This window comes from Oreochromis aureus, linkage group 2 (assembly GCF_013358895.1).
Source record: "Oreochromis aureus strain Israel breed Guangdong linkage group 2, ZZ_aureus, whole genome shotgun sequence".
NCBI classification, from domain to species: domain Eukaryota; kingdom Metazoa; phylum Chordata; class Actinopteri; order Cichliformes; family Cichlidae; genus Oreochromis; species Oreochromis aureus.
The window spans coordinates 27,975,276-27,997,256 of NC_052943.1; the positions used below are offsets into that span (position 1 = coordinate 27,975,276).

The window sequence follows — 21,981 nt, forward strand, 5'->3', positions numbered from 1 at the left end:
ACTGGTGGCAAATGGATGGTGATGGTATCTAAAGAGAAAATGTGGGTCTGTGCAGAGCCAGAGGAGAAAAAAAAATCTAATTCAAAGTTTTATTGCACATTGCAGAAGTTAACTGCAGTTCTTCAAACATCCACCAGAGGCTCCAGCGAGCCACCCTGTAGAGTCGTGTTAACGTCTTCAGCTGCTTTCAGGGCACTTTTTCTACACCATTCCCGGGTGTGTAGAGGAGGGTGGGTAAGCCCAGAGGCTCTTCACTGACGCAGCCTTCATCCACCTTACCATCATCATCCTCATCATCCCCGCTGAGGTCTTGTACCTCGACCTCACCAGCGGGATGGCATTTCCCTTAGGATTTGAGGACTACGCAAGCTTCTTCAGCAAATAGCAGCACATTGAAGGACCTCAGGATAAAAAGGGTAAAATAGAAAATGTCTGATTTTTCTGCTGACCTTCAAATTAATAGTTCACGGGGTGATTAAAGCTCTCTGTCCTTTTAAAGCAAACAGGATAAGGACAGAATAGAAAAATCTGATAACTGATGACAGTATGTGCAGTGAAAATATAAATGAGGTGATTTTGGAGGGTGATGTAAGAGGGATCTCTTCCTCAGAGCCACTGCCAGGATGCACCTTTATTTCAGGTAAAATCGCTGAACATTCCTGCTGTTTGTGGAGTCATTTCCTCATTTTGTTCTTAATTGTTTGAAATGCCACATTTTTTTTTATCCTATTATGGCCACAAATAGATGAAATCTATGAATTTTCCCCTCCTGACTGAAGCAGTAATGAGTCGGTGTATGCTAAAGGATCACATCTTGTACTCTGTATTTCTTCCTATTATCAGTGCATCGCTAAAGCAGGACATGTGGTATGTTGGTGAGTGATGGTGTTAACATCCATCATCTAGTGTGGTTTACATTATACACGTCGTTATTGTGCAGTGTGACATATACATATACAGTATGGCATGATGAGTATCAGTAACACAGGGGGAAAATTATGAGACCGAAGAGGTTGGAAGAAAGAAAAAGGTGCGAACTCACCATGACGCTTTTACCTGACTAACGCCACAGAGGTGTTTTACTGTGAAAGACCTTTTTCACGAAGTTAGACTAAGGTGCTTTGGGTAACCATAGTTACTGGAAGTGACCTTTACAAGGATAATGGGTTTAGTGTTCTTTGTCATTAAGAAAACAAAGCAGAGTATATTCAGATAAATAACCTGTCATTATGCAACACTTTTCTTAGGCACACCTGTTCAACTGCTTGTTAATGCAAATATCTAATCAGCCAAATAGCAGCAACTTAGTTCATTTAGAGATGGTGATGATGAAGTTCAAACTGAGCATCAGAATCGGGGGGAAAAAGGTGTTTGAAGTGACTTTGAAGGTGGCATGGTTGTTGGTCTGTGTGTCTCAGAAACTGCTGATCTGCTGGGATTTTCCCACAAAAATCTGAGAGTTTAAAGAGAAGGATCCAAAACTGAGAAAATATCCTGTTTCCTTCTTGTTGATGCCAGATTGCAACAGTAACCGTTACTACCAAAGTATGCAGAAGAGCATCGCTAAAGCGTGAAGCAGATGGGCTACAGCAGCAGATGACCACACCGGATACCACTCCTCTCAACGAGGCCACAATTCACACAGGCTCTCCTAAAGCATAATAATCATAATAATTTGGACCAAAATCTCTGAGGAATGTTTTCAGCACCTTGTTGAATCTGATGTCGTGTTCCACGTACTTTGGAACTTGGATGTTAGAAGTCGGGAATGATGCCACACCCAAGTTAGTGCTTTCCTGAGAAGGCCAATAAAAACTGCATTTGTTTAGATTCTTAGTAATAAATCATAATGTTAAATTGTTTGCGCTTAAAAACATTGATGGATAGAGCCTGATCCCTGCTCTACGTCTGGAATGTTTAATGAGTCAAAACCCACAACAGTTGCAGTAAAGATTAAAAGTTTATAATTTTACTATTGTTTATGTCCAAAGCCGCAATCTTTGCTAACTCGGGGTATGTTGGTCTGCGCCGACTTTCTGAGTGGGAAATCTGAGGGGGCCTTAGAAAAAAAATTTCCCACTGGGAATTTGGATTTTTTTACTTATTGAGGAATGTCACATGAGGCATGAAGAATTCAACTCTAAACTAAAAAGGGGTCAAACACACTACTAGCTATCTGTACCTAATAAAGTGGGCAGTGACCATATACATTCATGCATTGGGATCTTCAGGTTGTATTTGTGACACCGGTTGCAAGTGTCACAGCTGAATACTCTCTGGATTTCCATATGTTGAGACCCTGATGAGAAAAGAACTGATCCGATCCATCTGGTAAACAAATGAATCTGAGTCACATTTCCAAGAAGAAGAAAAAAGCCCGGCCTTTCCACCCGCACCACGAGCGTGTTCCTTGGCTTCAAAATCGCACTCTGAGTTTGGGTTTGTTTGTTTTTTATCCGAATGCTCGGGGTGAGAAAAGCCTCAGAGTTAGTTTGAAGTGGTGTTACCTGCAGAAAGAGGCTCCTGTTACCTTTCAGACAGCCAGATAATGAGAAAGCATCATTTCATTAAAGGTGACGCACGTCTCACTTCCTGCTCCCCTCGCGCCCATCCTCAGCGCCACAAACACTCGCCCTGGGCTCCTACAACCATTTCCTCTGTTTAAAGCCCTGTCCCCCCCCCCCTCTTACCGCCCACCCACCTCTGACATTTGGATTGAGATTACTTTTATTATTGTGGTAAATTCGATGCATTCTGGGTAAATATTGCAGGTTAAGGTCGCAGAGGGAGCAGCTTGTTTTACAAAGTGAAGCCCGAGGCTGCTGCCGCCGCTTACTGAACACACTATACCTGTAAAAAAGAAGCTTTTCAAACTTTAAAAGGCAGCAGCTCAAACACTGATAAATTACTTATAATGTGTGATGGTGTTTTGTGCGTGTGCTACGTGTGTGTGGTGTGTTTACGCTTGTAAGTGTAAAAAGCCTCTCAAACTTTTAAAAACCCTGACAATAAATTGGCAATGTGATATAATAATTTCCACAGCACTCTGATGGAGTGTGTGGGCAAGGACTCCAGTTTGGCTTCAGAGAAAAGCTGCTTGGAGGTCACTGCACAGAGCTGAAGATATGGAGGACTAAAGCTGCTGGAATTTTAAAAAGTACAAAAAATATATTTAATGCATCTCAATTAATTTATGACAGAAATTGACGCCCCCACCTTTTTGTTGTAATACACCTGTTTTTTAATATTTAAATGTATTACTATATTATGTCAGCGCATCCACATAGAACTCAATGAGGGGGTGTAAAGTTGACCTTATGACTCCCTTTTAATGTAGTAAAATTAACATATAATTTAATAATATTACCTGGAAAAAATTAACTAAATTATTAAGGAGGATGAATATGGGGAAAAAAACAGCAAGCTGTATGCCCCTTTAAAAAAACAATTATTTAAATGATATGTTTTACATGTTTTTAGTTGTTTAACATTTGTATTCAGTGTTTAAAGGGATGGTTTCTTTGGTTAAATATAGCTTTCAGACTTTCTTAGTTTCCTCTAACACTCTGTGGGCTAATTTCCTGCAAAAATCCAAAAGATGTGACGCTTATGCTCAACCTCAACTGCCACTTTCTCAGCATCAGCTGTGAGAAACACCTGACTGCTTTTCTGAGTGGAAATGCTAGTTAGCTAGCTTTCCAAGTGATTTCTGAGCCTAATGTGATCCATGATGCTAACTTAACATTATAGCCATCAGTAAATCACATAACAGCACAGAGTGAAGATAGCCAGGATGCGATTTGTGGGCCTGTAAATTTGAAAGCATTTATTACTGTACTGATGTCCATGTAAAGTTTGTGACGTTCAGAATAACTTCAACTAAACAAGTTCAGTTTATGGCTTTAAATTAAATTTTTTTTAAATAAAATCATTGTAACTTTTTAAAGTTAAATTAATACGTGCAATATTCTCACTACTTTCAGTGTTTTCCAATAACATGGTTTTAGTGAACACGATTGAACATGTCAGATTTAGATCTTCCAGTCAGCACTAATATGTAATATGAAATTATCTCCGATTTTAAGAGGAGAACATGCTGCCAGATTAAAAGATAATAGATAAATATTCTGCTATTGTCGATTACTACATGCGAGACTTTGATGATGGACTTTTTTGCATCTTTTCCTCACAGAGGAAATTACTCTGTTACATTTACTGAGATCAGAAACAGACTTTTGGGGTTTGAGGCAATGTGACTGGGCTCTGTAGAGTTTTACAGCATCACAAACACAGTCAGGTTAGAGCAGCCGCAATCCCGAGTGTGGCTGCTTCTCTCTATCAGCCAATCACAGCAGCTACACCATCACCGTACAGCTAACGTGAGAGACACCCTTCATAACTATGGGATGTTGTAGCCCTGGAGACGTTTAATGGCAGTTTAACAAGTTCAGACAAAAAGCTGGAGAGTTTACTTTTTAAAAGTATTCTGGTGTCAGTGATCAAGTGTGCAGCTGATTATAAGACTTTCTGAGAGTTTCCCCATACTCTGAATCTGGTTCATTTCTTTTTTATTTAGTTTATTGTAGTTTTCACGCAGCAGTGTTTAGTGTTTAGCACAGAGCCTCGCCCAGGTTAAGTTAGCCTGGGGTCATGATCTGTGCTTAGTGTTCTTCTAGTTTATATTTAACCCAGTCTGGTATCAAATCCAAAACTGCCTGTGATTCAAAACAACGCAAAGTCAGGAGTCCAGTATGCACCATGACGTGGTTAAAATGCATTTAAAGAGATGTTGTTTCTGAAGTATTCGCTCCACCTCGAAGCTTTCTCGGTCTACATAAACACACACCTGGAAAGCAGTGAATCCAACCTTATTATGAACATGATTTCCTTGAAAATGGTGTTTTATTGAAGCCAATGTAAATGTGATTAATGCGGTGCAGCGTGGTGAATATGATCCCACATCGTTTATCTTCGAGTGTGACTAATTTCCACCCATTAATTCTGCAGGAATGAGAAAACAATCACTGAGCGAGGAATGCGATCGGAGAGTGGGGGGGTTGTGGGAAATAACACAGGAGCCAAAATGGTTCAATTAGGCTGTCAGTTTATGTCTTGAATCAGAATCAATTTTTCATAATGCGAATAGATTATCAGGGTTAAATGCCTCTGCAGATGCAGTGTAACGTGGAGGGGAAGTTGCAGCGTGAAGCAGAGAGGTGGCAGACAGCGAGAAACAGACGATTACTTCATGTTTGAGCCATGAAAACTGTGTGTTTACAGCCTGGTGAAAAGAAACCATTTAAGGCTCTCTGCTAATTTCACCCTCCATAACTTATCCATTTGGATGCCGTTAAGGTTTAAAATTAGGGCTCCAAAAAAAATCAACATTACGGCAGTCAGATTTCTAACACTGAGGCTTAAAATGAGGCGTCATTAACCAAATAGTGACGTTGTGGAGGCTTCATCAATCTTTTACAAGCTGAGTTATTATAGTATTGTACTTTCACTTAGTTTAAATTAATGACAACCAGAAGTGCTCAGTATAACTCCATTCAATTTTATTTATAAAGCGCCAAATCCCAACAAGGTAAAGCCCCAACAATCAAATGACCCTTCAAGAACAAGCACTTGGTGACAGTGGGAAAGAAAAACTCCCTTTTAAAAGGAAGAAACCTCCAGCAGAACCAGGCTCAGGGAGGGCAGCCATCTGCTACGACCCATTGGAGGTTTAGAGGAGAAAGACAGGACAAAACATACAGAATATAAGCATAAGATAAAGAAGGCTTATTTTCAGTGGTGAATCATGCAAAGGTACTCGAGTAGAGCCCAAGAATAGGAATATGGAGCTTGGAAGTATCAGATTATGTCAATGAATCAAAGAAGTTGTTAAAAAACAGAAAATTGGAGCTTCATTAAGATCAAAATAACAGTTGAGTAAAAATGATGAAACCTCCAAATTAACATCCGTAAAAATGAGAAACGAGGTAAAACGGTCATGAGGACAAGAACTAGATGAATTAGACCATTGGTTTTGGTTTGGTTTAAACTCTGACGATGTTGGATCACCATTCATCTTTGAACTTGGCTTTATTTTGATCTCGGCTGCAAGCTTGTAAAGTTTCCTGCAGGGTTGTCTGTCCACTGACAGCCTTATATAAAAAACAAACAAAGTGCTGCTTCAAAATAAACCCCACCACAAAGCTTTTTATTGAAGTAGCAGGTAAGCACGTCCGCGGCCTTCACTATAATTATTATTCCAGCTAACACTGCCACCACCGCTGCGTCCCCAGAGGAAAGTACTCCAGTGTTTTGTTTTTCCGCCTACACAGTGAGCTCGGAGCTCAGAGGTCGGGAGCGCTGTGCTGGTGGGAATCTCTGCGTTGCTCAAGGACACTTTAGTGAGTGGCAGGATGGTTGGTGTCAGTGCATTATCTCCTCCCATCAGGGTGACAAACCCAGTGAGTCTGCGGCTGCTGTTTCCGAACAAACTGCGGCGACACACAGCCTCGCTCTTTGATGAATCATTGGGAACAAAAAGGCCAAATCTGATCTCCTTTCATCTCTCCGCCTCCCTCTTCTTCTCTCTTTCCATCTTTCCACAAGTGTTTTCCCAACACGAAATAATTGGCACAGCTCAGCATCCCGTGGGAACAAGCTCATTTATATTCTCCCACATAAACACACAATCACACTGGGCGTCCCCACTCAGTACCCAAAAAAGCCTTCCCCTTCTTCGTCTTCTCTGTCTTCTTCTTCTTTTCCCAGAGAAACTTCCTTTCGACCTTGCCGTCAGCAGCTGGCCACCAACCCTCAGAGCACTGGAAAAATATCTGAACATTTTTTCCCATAATTCTCTTCTCCCAAGAGCATTCTGGGATCATTCCCAGCAGGTTGCAGCTCCTGGAGGTCCCATTGCTCATCATGGATCTCTTTTGTTCTTCATGCTAAAAAAGAAACGCCTCCCAGATGGCCTCTTGTAAAGGAAGTGTACTGGCAGCGCAGAGCCACATGTCTGCTTCTACACTGCAAAAATAAAAAGGCAGAAAAGTTTAATCTTCTCTGGAACATTCACTGTAGCTGCACAATAACCCATCGTGAGGCTGGGACTGATTTCACAGTATAAAAGGTGGGATTTTAACAGTTCATGATGGTCATGAAAAATACATTTGTTCCTGTTGTGGATTCCTTTCAGAGTTTGTAAATCCTACCTCAGACCATCATCCAGGGCTCAAAAAAAGAGCGATGAAGTGCCAAAGAATCCAGCTGTCACTCTTTAGCACAGGTGGCTGTAGCAGCTAGCTGTTGAAGTCACTCACTGGGGGAACAAATCAAAGATGTTTGAGGTACGTTTTAGAGGAAGCAGACATGGTCCCATACAGGGCTGTTTTGTTGTGGGTGTAGCTGCTGAAGAGCTCTTCATTCTAACACTCACTGCCTCAGCTCATTCCTCTGGGCCTCCAGATCTCACCAGCCTGTAAGACTTAATCCAGGGTGGATTCCCTCAGTGGAGGCTGCCTGTACGCGACTTTGTTTCACATGGAGAAATCAAGGTCAAGAACCAAGTGGTATGGAGGCTACTTTGAGGTCTTGTTTGGAAACCTTAGTACAATGGGTAACCTACCAGATCTTGGGATCTCAAGGCCATGCAAGCTTCTCCACAAAACAAGGCGACAATCCACAGAGAAGATGAAATGATATTCAGCTACTGTGTGAGGACTGGAGGTGGCTGTTGATTTTATGTCTATCCTCAGCTAAACACTCTATCCCGCTCTCTTGGTGGCCACAGCACCAGGATGCCACAGCATCCTCAGGATGAGAAGGAGACAGATGTTAATGTCGAGTCCAAAATCAATGGATGACATCACCATGGCCACATGTGGGATACAGTAGGCTGTGAAGCCTGAAGCTCAGCATCTTTTGACATTTCACCATCTTTGCTGTTCAAAACTAGATGAGTGTGCGTCGGATGTGACTGTGGAACCGAGAGACATCCACCCAGCATACTCTGCTTTATCAGACTATAATTTCCAAAGTGAACACTCAGGTTATATTCAGTGTGTACTGAGCTCATAGCTCAGTGAACTGTAGGATTTGTTTACAACCAGAGGAGTCGCCCTCCTGGGCTTACAAAAAAGATGAAGTTTCCATATCGGCTTCATTAGAACCTACTTCCATCCTTTATATGCAGTCTATTGGAGGCACCTGCAGGTCTGAGGTGATGAAATGATTTTTGATTCAAGTAATCATAAATCACACAATTCCAACAGGGAACATTTGTGAGCTGCTTTTTCTTCTCTTTTCAATTTTCCAGGTTTTTCTTGTGATGGCAGAAAGAAGCAGCGGTCGGCTGCAGAGACAGATGATCAGCTCCGTTCGTCCTGTCTGAGGCTCCTGAACGCCTCATGGGAATGAATGCCTCATTCATGAACTGCGAGCAGGAAAGCCCAGGTGGTGATATCGAAAAATAAAAACAACTGTGACTAACGAAGGAAACTTTTCACCTGTGTCGACGGGCCTCCTGAGCGCCGAGCGCCATCCATCCAGAGCGGGACGTTACCGGGACAAATAAGACGGAGAGGCATGCTTCAGCTGCTGCGTGACAAGCATGGCTCAGGACGGACGAGTGGACGCTCTGCACATCCAGATTCTCATTTTTACCCCTGACAAACACAACCTGCTCTCCTCTGTTTCTGCAGCGGCGGCGGATGTAATTCATTGGAAAACATTACAAAAAGTTGCTGAGGAAAGTTGTCAGAGTGTGAAGCGCCGCAGGAATTACTCTTCTACCTTTTTGCGCACAGGGTTTTTTGAGCTGCCAGTCGAGACAGAGCTGCAGGTGTTTGGTTTGTATCCAGCACAAACAACAACACCTCTCCATACATCCAAGTGCGTCTCTGGGGAAACGGAGCTGGGTGCCGGAGCCCTTCGGCCCCATGAAGAAACAAACGCTGAATCAACATTCGCAGGACACACAAAACCAGATTTGAGACTCTCTGAAGTCCCCGTGTGCCTCCCCCTGCAGGTGTTTACATCCTGGATCACAGGCTGTGGTTGTGGGTATAAGGAAGCTGCATTGAGCTGTTTTCTTACCTGCAGACGTCTGTCTTTACATCAGTGTGTGCACCAACTGTTTCTCTATGAGTCAATCATGGAAACAAGTTGCTTTGCTCGTCTTTTTTTAAGATCTTATTTTCCTGCTTTCACACTATAGAAAACAACAACAGCAGCTGCCACCGTAGGATTTAACAAACAGCAAGTTTTTACCGTTACTCTGAGAGTTTCTGTGGAAACAAATGTTTTTCCTTTCACATCTACACATCCAACAGATCAGCAGCAGCTCGTCTACAGTCAGGCTGCCGGTGCTCCAGCAGTGGATGTGCTTTAATAAACATGAAGTTTAAAATAATCAGCTCGGTGTTCGTAAATATCTCCATCAGCTTTAGATATTCCACCATTTCATCACACTCAAACATACATTCACAGCCAAAAGCTTCTCCTTGTTCACCTGCTCTTGACCTCAGAGTTTTGGTTGGATTGAGATGGGCGAGTTTGCTGGCCATGGATCCAAATGTTACTTTGGTCATCCTCAAGCTACAAAATGTTTCATGGTGCGCCATCATAATGGGAAATGTACAGACTATCACCAAACTGCTCCTGGATTGTTGGAAAGAGTTGGTCTTTAACATTTCAGTTCTTAAAAAGCAAACGACAAATAGAAGTCCACAAACTGATCAAGTTGGATAGCGGGGAATGATCGCCATCCATCAGGATTTAGAAGCTGCAAATACCAACTGGTTTATTTGCTAGTAAAAGTATTTGAAACTTATTCTGATGATTGTTCTTCACTATATCACAGAAACATTTAAAATTATCTGCACAAATTACAAAAACTTTTAGCCACAATATAAACAAGCTAAACTCATACAGATTAGCGTTCGGGTTTGGGTGAAAATACAGCACAAATTACTTTAAGTCTGTTAAAGCCTTGCTACCTTTGTTGCCATGGTGAGACCTACCCATATTCTCTGGACGAGAACATCTGCTGCAGACACGGAATAAACTTCTTGTTGTGCTAAAAAATACATTATACTTAATATTATATAATACATTACTTGTAAATTCATCCCCTGACACAAAAACACTTGACAGTTTGTGTCCATGAACATGAAAACATGGACTGTTTATCGTGACTATTTCACTGCTGTGAGACTGGGCTGTGTCTTTAGTGCTCTCATGTACATTACCTTGTCATGAGTTTCGCCACAGCTTCGTACATGACCGTGTACTGTCTACTTGCTTTGACTTTTTGCAGTGAGAATCTCCTTTTCATTAAAATATACAGCACTGCAGTACTGAACTATTTGTAACTTTTTTATTTCTCATTGTGTGTATGTTACTCCATGTGAGCCTCTGGACACTCAGATCCACACAGAACCATTAGTGTTAAGTCTTTAGATTGAGCACATTTATTGTCTCAAATAAACATTTTTCTAGCTCCTATCCTGCTCTCGAAGGATAAGAGTCCATGATCACTTTTTATGTCTGTAATAGACGTAAATGAGTCTGATTCTATGGGAAATACTGTAGTTATATATGCTAAAAGTGAATCTATTCAATTCAATTCAATTCAATTTTATTTATATAGCGCCAAATCACAACAAAAGTTGCCTCAAGGCGCTATATATATATATATATATATATATATATATATATATATATATATATATATATATATATATATATATATATGTATATAATCTAGTTTAGTTTCTTTATTCCCTGCCATATATTTGATGATGTTCATGTTAAATATGACACAAGTTGCTAATATTGAGGCCAGCGTATGTTTAATGATTCTTTTGAGCCAAAAGCTCAGAATGCAGACTCATCAAAACCCTCAGTTTACCACAGTTTTTCCACTCTTGGATCTGTATGATGTCACAGAGAGAGGTCCAATATGGTCATGTTAGGCACAGAAGCGCCACCCACCTGCTTCTGTTTGAGAGGGAGAGCCAATCAGAAAAAAAGAAAGACAGCTTGCTTCATGCAGATGAAATGGGGGAGTGGACCAAAGCCGAGAACGAGCCAAAGAAGGATTATTGTGATGTGCAATTCATGCAAAGCTACTCTAGCAAAGTCCAGGAATATAAAAATACTTGGATCTAGAGCAGGGCGATATGACCAAAAATATTCATCACGATACACATTTTAAAATTTGCGATAACGATATAACTGACGATATAATTGACACTAGACAAAATACTTTACAACTCCACAACTTTATTAGTGCAAAAAACCCCATCAATGTATTTTCACTTAAACAAGCAGCTGTTTTTTATGTGCATTAAAGTTATATAAAAATTCAACAGTGCAAATTCCTTGCTGACAGTTTAACCAAAAGGCATTTCCAGTGGAAATTGGCCGACATATCCTCAGCATAACCAAGAGGTTATACACACACAATACGGTAATATTATGTTGAAGCACAGTACGTATCACTCCGCGAGGCTCCTGCCTACGATAGCCGTATTGCTCCGACAATCCATCAAGCGGTGCAGGTTCGTAGCTTAGCAAAGTCGTACTAAAACATTTGACAGATTTTCGAGCACCGTGTACATAAAATCGTTTCGAGGTCAGTAAACACAACCAGAATTCATACATAAGGCACACGGGATTATAAGGGGCACTGTCGATTTTCAGAAAAATCAAAGGATTGATTTTAAGTGTGCCGTATTTTCCAAACAACACGGTAATAACGACGGCCCGCTAGCATGCTCTACCAAAAATAGTGCTTTGTTGTGTATCTGAGGAACGAAAGCTAAACCAGTTCCACACCACTGAAGTTGCAGCATTTTTACAAACCAATTCTGGTTCATCCGTTTCATTTAATGATCCACTTTCGTCCTTCTCATTCTGCGTCGCTGCCATGTGCGTATGTAAACATAGGCACTGCGCATGCGCGTTTTACCCATATTCTATCGCGATATTTCATTTTCCTATCGTTGCCCAAAATTACACCAGTATTACCGTGAACGGTATGATATGGCCCAGCCCTACTTGGATCCCCTTTAACTAATCTCTGTCTCCACTTACCACAGCAACACCACTAACAACTCTCATTTCTATTTACAATAATGTACAGTATCACTTTTATTCCGAACTATATTTTTTTGACAAAGTTTTTACGCCGATTCTTTCTGTTGATTTCTCCAGGTTGAACTGCATTAGCTGTCCACCACCCAATCAGACTGTAGTTTATTTACTTATAGTCTTTTAGAATCCAGTAATGCTCCTGTACAATTCACCAAGTCCCAGGTGTGAGCCTTGAAACTTCACCACAGAAGCCTGCAGCTTAGAAACTCTTTTATTGATGGTCTGTTGTGTTTGAAGATGCAGTTGAGAACAATAAGTTTTATTTTTGCAGATGGCGCAAAAAGAAAGAAAGAAAACCTTCTCTCACACACACACACACACACACACACACACACACACACACACACACAGGTAAAGCAGAAAAGTGCTTGCTGCCATTGTTTCACCTTCAGCTTGTCACGGTCTCATCACGCCTCATTGTGTGGAAGACAAAACCATCGAGCCCATTGATCGGTAAATCAGATTTCTGTACCGCACGCCACAAACACAGATCCATTGTTTGTTGGAACAATATGGCAGTGAATGATGAGCTGTGTTACTGATAGCAACAGCACTGATAAACAACAGTCTGCATAACAATGGCCTCGCAGTCACAGCAGATTTAATAAAAAATAAAAGCTCCTCAGTCACATAACAAAAATGCTGGAAAGTTTCTGAGCAGAAATTAGCAGTCAGAGTGCAACATCATAATTAACTAAATACTCCGAGGCCATAAAAATTCCATTCTCAACCTCTGCAAAAATAATTGCGGTATTATTTTCAGCCTTAATTAAGTGGCTCAGGCTTCTTACAAGTGTAAAAATTTAATCCCTTTTCGAAATCCTATATAATTTAATGTGAGTGAAATCAAATAAATAAGAAGCTGCAGCTCTTCTGTGAGAGGGTTTGATATGGGTGATTAGGTGAGCGCGGCGTGAAGAAGCCCATTAGGATTGTATGGTGTCATCACAGCAGCTCCGGGCGGTGGCCCTAATCCACTCCTCAACCCACACCACCACCGCTGCCGCCGCAATGCCGTTGCTGCTGCCACCGCTCGCCATTTTCTCTCCAACTGCAGCAGCAGCAGCAGCGCTGCAGAGACAAGCGCCCATTGATTGATTCTTATCCCGTTAAGGAGACGGGAGGCAGATAAATGGGGAGGTAATGAGAGGCAATTATGAGCCATGAAGAGCTTTATTATAGAGTGAAAGTGTCCTCATGTCAGGGACACGACAGTGAGAGCAGAAAAGCTGAGCGAGTTTTTGGGATAATGAGCGATCGTGGTGTGACTGTACAGGTCAGGCCTCATAAATATATTTACTGTTAAGAAACGCCGCTGCAGAGTGGGTGCACAGTGTTTCCAGCGTTAATGAACATTAGCACTGATGAAAGTTTCAGCTGGGGGGCAATGAGGCGAGTTTTTCTGTTGTTGGTAGCAGGCGGCGTCACAAGTATGCTTCGTTAACTTCTTACGTTCCTCGAATTCAGATAGTGACAGCTCCACAGCTGTGAAGCCAAAGATGGCAACCTTTAAGTGTGAGAGCGATAATCCCATGATCCTTATGGGAATTTTTCATTTTAGCCTCAGTCGTTGTTCGAAAACTCAAACCAGTGGCGGTCCTAGACTGTTTGGCGCCCTGGGCGAACACGCCCTCTGCCCCCCCCCCCACACACACACACACACACAACACGCACACATATGAAGAGAGAGAGTATGCATAGTATGGAAACGGCTACTAAACACATAATTCGTCATACAATGAGAACAGGACAAATCAACAATTGACACTGACTAATTAATATTATATTATTGCATATATTGTTTGGAGTTTAGTCTGTTACTGTTACTATTTTTACCATTTCTTCTCGGAGCAACTGTAACCCACATAATTTCCTTAGGGATGAATAAAGTATTCTGATTCTTAATGTTTTAGGATACATGACCTGCCATTATCCAATGACACATCTGCTTACCTGTATCTTTTGCTCGTTTCTCCTTCTAGGAGCCATAATTAAATGTATTGAATTTTAATGATCACTGGGTTTTCATTTGTTTGGTTGCTATGGTGATGTGTAACGGGAGTCACGTGGGTGCTAGCGGTGACATTAAGAGGGCGTTGTCAGTCTGTCTTTCACTTGTTTGATTTTGACAGAGAGGAGGGCTGGTAGCCGTAGTTTTTGTTGACCTGATTAGAGCCTGTGATGTTTTAAGAGTTTGAATCGCGAGCCGATCACATTGCTCTGTAAACTTTTCAAGCACTTTAATAAACAAGCAAGCAATTCCACCTCTCGCATTATTGCGTAAAGTTGACAGCGCCTCAGGCAAATAGACAGGCTCAGTCCCCGGCCTCTAGCGACTGTGGAAGTCGCTACACTCCTCCTCTTCTTTTCTCTTTTTTTTTTAAACTTTAAAAACGGGTTGTGTGTGACACTTTAAATCAACAAAATATAAAATATACATTTTAAATTGTTATTGATCCCTTTACCCCGAGTCCTAAAGTGTATATTTATTTTTTTACTCTTAATATTTATTGTTCGTTTACTTGCACTGCTGTAACTGGAGCCTCGTCGTCTCGTCTCTCTATATACTGGACTGTATGTAGCGGAGATGACAAAGTTTACTTTGACTTCAGCAGCGAGGAGGCGCACCGAGGGCTCTCGCGCTCACTTTTCGTGTAAAGAAAAACATCGGTGCAAATTATAAGTCTGCATCATGATGTCTGGTGTTTTCGTGTTTGTTGGTTTGTTTTTATTTTGTTTTATTTTGCGAGTTGGTTATTAGATGCTGCTCCAGCCAGCCAGAGGATCCCCCGCCGCCCCGCCCTCTCCTACCTGCGCTGCAAGTAGCAGGCGCACCTCGCAAACGGAGGGCGCCCTTACTTCCAGCAAATGGGCGATAGAAAACCGATCGGTGCCTATGCCATCCCCAATATGCGCTGGCATGATGTCGGGGCAGCAATTTTTTTTTTTTTGCCGATGCCCGTGATGCCGCCCCCCACCACGATGCCGCCCCGGGCAACCGCCCGTGTCGCCCGTATCTAAAACCGCTACTGACTCAAACTGTCAGTTTGTGAAAGTGAAAATACCCACGAGGTGTCTGTCACTGTCGGTGTTGTAACCCGCCAGGTTTACGGCTATGTCTTTTAAATTTAGGACAGAGAGTGGACGAGAAGCAGACTTGAAGCCACACTCCTGCGGTTTTTGGCCCGTTGTTTACCTGTTTAACCAGGTGAGCTATCGCAGCTCCTCACATCAGATTTAAACACAGCTGCAGTTCCTTAAATGTCCACCGGAGGCCAGCTCTGCAAGTGAGTCAGGGATATTGGTTTGTAATATCGCTGCTTATTTGAAACTTTTTTGTTTGTAGTGAAGTTTGTCTTAGCTCCTCTTAGTTTTTATGTCTCACGTTTTCCAGAGTAGCTTTGCATGATTCAGAGTTTAAAATAATCTTTCTTTTTCTGATACTGGACCCTGATGCCACCTTTCAGTTCATCCTGAGAGACTGAAACAAGCTGTTTAACCCCTCCCCTTTAAGCCAACTTTCTTGTGATTGGCTGTGTCTGTGAGTACCGTAAAATAATATCCTCTTTCTATGATTTCATGCAGAGTGTGTGGATGTTTAGAGCAGCCTCAGCTGTGCATACACTGACCTCAGGAACAGCAGATATGTGACAGGAAATAAGGAAAAGTTTCGCTTCGCTTCAATTATAAAAAAAATTAGCCCAAAGAGCAAAAAAACCCAGAACAAAACCCTAAAAATACAAAAGCAAAGATGCTTTAATTTGCATCCTAAAAGTATAAGAATTTATATTTAAGTTTGACTTTTTTTTTTTTTTTCACAAAGAAGCTCATCTCAATTACTGGAAGGCCACAGTAAACATGAAGACTTGGAGCTCTGGTTTAAATGAGCTGGCAGCTTCAGCAGACCCCTGGTATTCACAACCTGAGGAGCACAGGAAATAAAAGCTGCTTAGTTCTGATCCTTAGATGACCCGAGGGGCCTGGATGCTTTGAAATGCACAAGAAAGCAGGGATTTGTTTCAGTCAGGACTTCTATAGTCAAAAGAAGATTGATAATTCCATCTGCAGTCACTTATATGTAGCTGCATACCTCCCAGCACCTTTTATAGTGACACGAAGAAGCCATTAGGTGGAAAGAGAGACAAATACGACATTGGGTCATAAAGAACCCTAAAAAGAGGAGATGGAGTGGAGGTGGGTTGTAAAGTGGCTTGCAGAGATGTAACTTTAGGAGACCAGAGGAGCTTAAATAGTGGAACCTGTATAAGAATGAAGCAGTTTAAACACAAAGTACAGTAACTACAGTAACTACAGTAACTATCAGCTCATGCTGGCTAGCTCTGTGAGAAGCTGCATCCATTGAGTGTACAGGTGCATCATAACACAGGAGGACAGAAATGCATAGACGTGGAGACAAACTCAGAAGACCTGAAAGTGAAAGTTTATTAAATGTTTAAAAAAGTCCAAAATGGGAAAATGGAAAACTACAGAACCAAAAAAGTGGAAAAACACACTGAGGCAAGAGGAAGACCCAAAGGTCTGATGGGAGAACAGAACTATATAAACCCACAGGAGGAAAATCAGGAAAGTGGAAACAGTTGGAGAGACACAGCTGAACTAAATCACAGATGATGAGACTCGGCATGCAAAACTAAAAGCAAAGCAAGGAACAACTAACTATCAAAATAATACAAAATAAGAGAGGAATCACTGCATTACTTTTAAGAAAAGCAACAAAAGTTTAATATATTACTTTGTTGAGTATGATGCGCCTTTGAAGCCTCAAGTGGATGTTAGAGGAACTGCAATTGTTGGTATTTTTGACATGGCTTTATTTTCTGGCCTGTGAGGTAGTTAAGAAGTGATTTTGTTCAATCAAATCTTTTAGTTTAAACTGTTTTATAACTGAAGAAGAACATGTTTGGTTGGGTTTTTATCTTAAAATCAGCTTTACACAGAATAAAATATCTAGAACACATTTTTTATGAGGGCGCTTCAACTTTATTTCTCAGCTTGTGCACGTTGGAGTTCTCCGCCTTTGCAGGGCAGCACTGATCTATGTATTCATTCAGGCCGGGTATTTCCACAGCACTCCCCACTGACGCTGTGTTTGTAAGCCTCGTCTCTGGAGCGGCTCACTCTTTGGACCGCCTGCAGCTGTGCACACAGACAGCAGTCGGTGCAGCTGCTGGGATGTACATACTGCTTTTACTGTTATCTGATTCCCTCGGGAGACAAGGCAGAAAAAAATAAAATCTTGAAAAGATTCCTTAGCGTGCGCGCGTCACGGCGCCGCCGAAATCTCTAAAGCACTTTTGATCAGACGGTTAAAAGTTTGATCAGACATCTGATGAGCCGGGGAAAGAGAGCAACAGAACATTTTGATCAAATGAAATAAAGGTGGGTGATAAATAAAGGAACTGCTTCTCTGTGCAGAATGAAAGAGGAATCTGAAGTTTAGGCTGGTTTTTTTTTTTATTTTTTTATGCAATAACTCCAGGTATTACCCTGGAATGTGAATAAATGAATAAATCAGGTTCCTCTTTGAGGTAGAACACATCTCAGACTAGACAGGAGGAGTGGAAATGGCAGCTTTAATTGGCACATCCCACTGTTTTTGTTCTGGATTGGCAGTCAAGCCTGATGGAGTAGAAACTGTCTGACATGATGATCAGTTGATGTGAAGGCAGCAGCAGTCAGACTGGGAGCTCGGTCCATTACTGCTGCAGCCTGCTCCGCTCAGTTTGGAGACAAACTGCTGCTGTCAGGTGAACAAAAAAACCTGCCCACATCAATCCCGTTCTCAGAAAGCTTCACCCAGTTCATGGTTTTGACTGCTGGTTTATAAAACTCCTAATGGGCTGACGGTGTTGTGTACATCTGAGGAGAAGTGTGTTTGGTCAGAGGCGACTCGTCTTCCTCACTTCAGTGCAGACGTTTGACTGGACGCTCACTTACCTTTAACTTTCCTTTGAGTTAGAAAACGTTGTTTTTTTCCACACTGGATTCTGCGTATCCACGCCTCATCTAACACATCATTTCACATAAAATTCTCTCACCTGCTTTCTTCGAGTCAAAACAGCAAACATAGGACTGCCTGTAATAACAGCAGTGTGGTGAGTTTACTGTCAGATGGAAAGCCCAGCGTCTGTGGATGGAGAGGAATGCAGAACTGGAAAAAAAAAATGAACTGGTTAACATGACAAACTCATAAAAAACAGACCAGAGCCTCCTCAGATTGCTTCCTGGATGAATCGGCAGCCTCTATGACGACACGCGGGGCCTCGGTTCGGTTCAGTTTTTTCATTTCTCTAGTTGAACGATAATGCTAACTTCAGGCTTCAGGTAGCTCTGAAAACTCAAGTGCCATCATCATCTTGGGCTAAAGTCCCTCTCTCATCGTTTTTGGTGTGACACTTTATTCTCATTGGCTAACGACTTCTCATATCCAGCAGAATCCTCACTGAATACTTAAAATGACCAAAATTTACAAAACTGACAAAATATTTTAACCAATATGACCTGAAATGAGCGACTGAGCCCATACACAGGTTTTTTTCAAGACTTCAGCTACAGGTAACTACGGTTATTACCCCCTGGTGGCTAATAAAAAAAATGCAGGTTTAATGCACTTTGTCTTGGTCTTATCTTCCAGGTCTGAAAAGTGAAGCCAATACCAAAAAGCTGAAAGTTTGCTCTCTGCAGCTCAGGGTGAAACATCTCAGTCCAGAGGTGCACAAGAAGACGATCTTGAAGGGAAGATCAGCCAAAATGAAAACACTTAAAAAATGCTTAGATCTTCTTAGTTTCCTGCTTATGCATTAAAACCACAACAAACTGTTATTTTTTTGTCTTTTTTGCATCATTACGGTTAAGACATTTTTGCAGGACATGCAAATAGGCTGAGACTGAAGGACACTCACACAGTAATATCTGTAACAAAACAATTCCTAATCTGTTTTATGAGCTATAAAAGGCATTAAGATAATAAAAGAGCATTTAAAAATGTAAAATATGACTCTTAACATAAGAAAAGAGCAAAAACAGTTACTTGCAGTTTAAAAATAATAAAGCAGAAAAATGCAGAATGAAAAGAAATAAAAGTAGTAGCAAACACTTCAGCTCCGCCCTGAAGGAGCTCCTTTTTTAACCTCTTTCTTTACCCAATACATAAATAAATATCTTGTTGTAGTCATGAAGACTTTAAACAAGCAACTGAGATCATAAACTCATCAGGACAGAGAACAGAAGGGTCGTTTTTTCCCCCAGACTCACAACCAGAGGAGTCGCCCCCTGCTGGACATAAGAAACACTGGGCGTCCCTCTTAGTTTTCGTTCATTAACTCTGTTCTATACATTTTGTGACTCTTTCACAAACTGAAACTGTGTTGTGTGAGAAAAACATAAATGACTTCAGGCAGCGTTCAGAGGAGCCGCTCTGAAGACGCAACGCCTTTTAACAAACTGATGAAACTACCGTCCACTCGGCGCGGTCTCATTTACTCCTTCTTCTTCCTGACATGTTTAAACTTTGTGTGTGTGTGTGTGTGTGTGTGTGTGTGTGCATAAACTCAGATATAAGGCACTTTGAAAATTTGTTCAAAATTGAACTTTACAAATAAACTTGAAATTGAACTCGAACACCTCATATCTGCAAAAGGACCCGCTCCTTTGTTGTTTTGCTGAGCCGAGGAACACAGCAGCTATTTTCTCTCATATGTATTTTGGAAGTGATACAGGGGCAAAATGATTGGGTGTCAAAAAAGTGATTCAACAGTGGAACAACAACAACCGAGCTTTTCACCGAGGAGAAAAGGAAAAAACTGAGACATGCAGGTGTGTGTGTGTTTGCTCTGTTTTGTTTTCCTGCTCTGATGCTTTATACGTTTTCATCCACCGCTGATCCAGACTCAAGGTGATAAACATGGAAATAAAGACCTGCCTTTGTATGTTTTCATTTCCTGTTTAGAAGCAGCGCAGGTCCTTCTCTGCGAGCGCTCGCACAGCTGAACACCAAGGGCACGTCGCACAATACTCCAGCAGCTGAAAGTCTATCTGACATCCTGCTAATGGCTAGAAAACATCCGTTATTCACTCAAATTTTAATAAACCTGTAATGGGAGGAGTTTGAAATGAGAAGAACCTTGAGAAGGTCTCACCTTGTTCTGCATTTTCATTTCAAACCGCTGCCTTCAAACTTCAAACTGAAAATTAAAAGTGCAATTAAAAGCAGCAGTTGAAAAGTTTGCAGATGCCGTTAAAGAGAAGCAACCTTTAGGATCTGCAGCCAGGCTGCTACTACTCAGTGTGTGTGAATGTGTGTGTGTGTGTGTGAGTGAACACACCTGTCTTACCTGTCGCATCCTTGACTGACGGCTCGACTGAGAGTCTCGCAAACTTTCACTCAAAGCGAAGCGAGTGATTTGATGCTTCCGACAGACAGAAACGGCTCAGGGATTCGACATCCTTCACTTTACTGCGCGTTACGCCGCAGTCCCAAAAGTATGTGGACACCTGAGCAGCACACCTGTGAAAGTGCTTTTAAATAAAAAGCAGAATCCCTGTGGAATAAAATAAGAGCCTGAAAAGCTGCCACAAAAATTCATATGGTAGGAATATTATTGTGACATCTGTGGAACAACTGAAGGAAAAAGTAAAAACAATAATGCTGTCAGTCAAATTAAACACAGCGTTGTTTACTTTGTGCTGTTTTTTCTTTTTGGTTACTTTGTCAGGATGAGCACGAAGACTGGACAGTGAAACACACACTGGTCATGTCCAAATTCATGGGCTGCATCCTCCTGAGGCCGCATTTGTAGACCGATTACGTCACAGCGACGTGACGAAGGCTGTCCAAATTCGTAGACTCCTCCGAATGCAGCCGACAAATGCGTCCTCCTTTTCCCCGATTTTGAAGGATGGGTCGGGTGTGTCCTTCGTGCCCCACCATATCCCAGAATTCATAGCACGGCCCAGCCAAACTCCAGTTTCCAACAATGGCAGCCGCTACTAAGTTTTAAAATTACTCTTACTAATCTTTCTGAGTCACAAAATAAACTTTTAACATATTTTCAGGTGAGAATGTAGCTGTGTAAACATAAAATATCTGCTCGGTTTATCAAGACATCACATATTTGCAAAAGTGCTTCGACCAGCTCGATAGTTACCCGGGAGCTCGAGGGTCACTGAAGCCGCCGAGAACGGTACAACTCCCGGCACATCATTTTCAGATTCGCTACTCAGGTTAAACGTAATATATAAGTCACTTAGACAACCTAAAAATGCTATTGTTTGGCTTTTTTCAGTGTTTTGTTTGTTCGTGAGTAAATCGGTTTGGCTGAGATTAAAGTTATTAGATTAGATTAGATAAAATAAAACTTTATTAATCCCCCGGTTGGTTTTCACACAGCTGAATAAACGTCAAACAGAAAACTGATTAAACAGAAGTGTGAGATGGTCGAGAATTTATGCCAGTGTCCTGTTATATTTTAGATAGCAAGGAGCAGACGGCCGAGTTTATTAAACTCCACCGAGACAGCGGTGACGCCAATCAGAAGGCTAGACCGTCCAATTCCACAGCCGTTTACTTCCGGCCTACCCGACCTCAGGAGGATGCAGCCCATGAATTTGGACACGACCACTGCTTCCAGGTCTGAGTGGCTTAAATCTGCGTTCTTTCTAATGGCCACCAGGGGGTGACTCCTCTGACAAATTTATGTTATCATATTTTAGATTATGGTATAACGTTAAGAGTCAGAAAGAATGATTTTCCACAGACACCTCTGTTCCTGTCATAGATTTAAAACAACACGAGTCGACTGAAAGTGC

At 41.6% G+C, this 21,981-nt stretch overlaps 1 long non-coding RNA gene across 1 annotated transcript; it reads left to right on the forward strand.

The window, feature by feature from the left end:
- Nucleotides 1–238: 238 nt before the first annotated feature.
- On the forward strand, nucleotides 239–1,977 carry LOC120441131. Its single transcript, XR_005613808.1, has 2 exons — nucleotides 239–416; nucleotides 1,519–1,977. It is a non-coding gene; the product is annotated as an uncharacterized LOC120441131 (long non-coding RNA).
- Nucleotides 1,978–21,981: the final 20,004 nt, after the last annotated feature.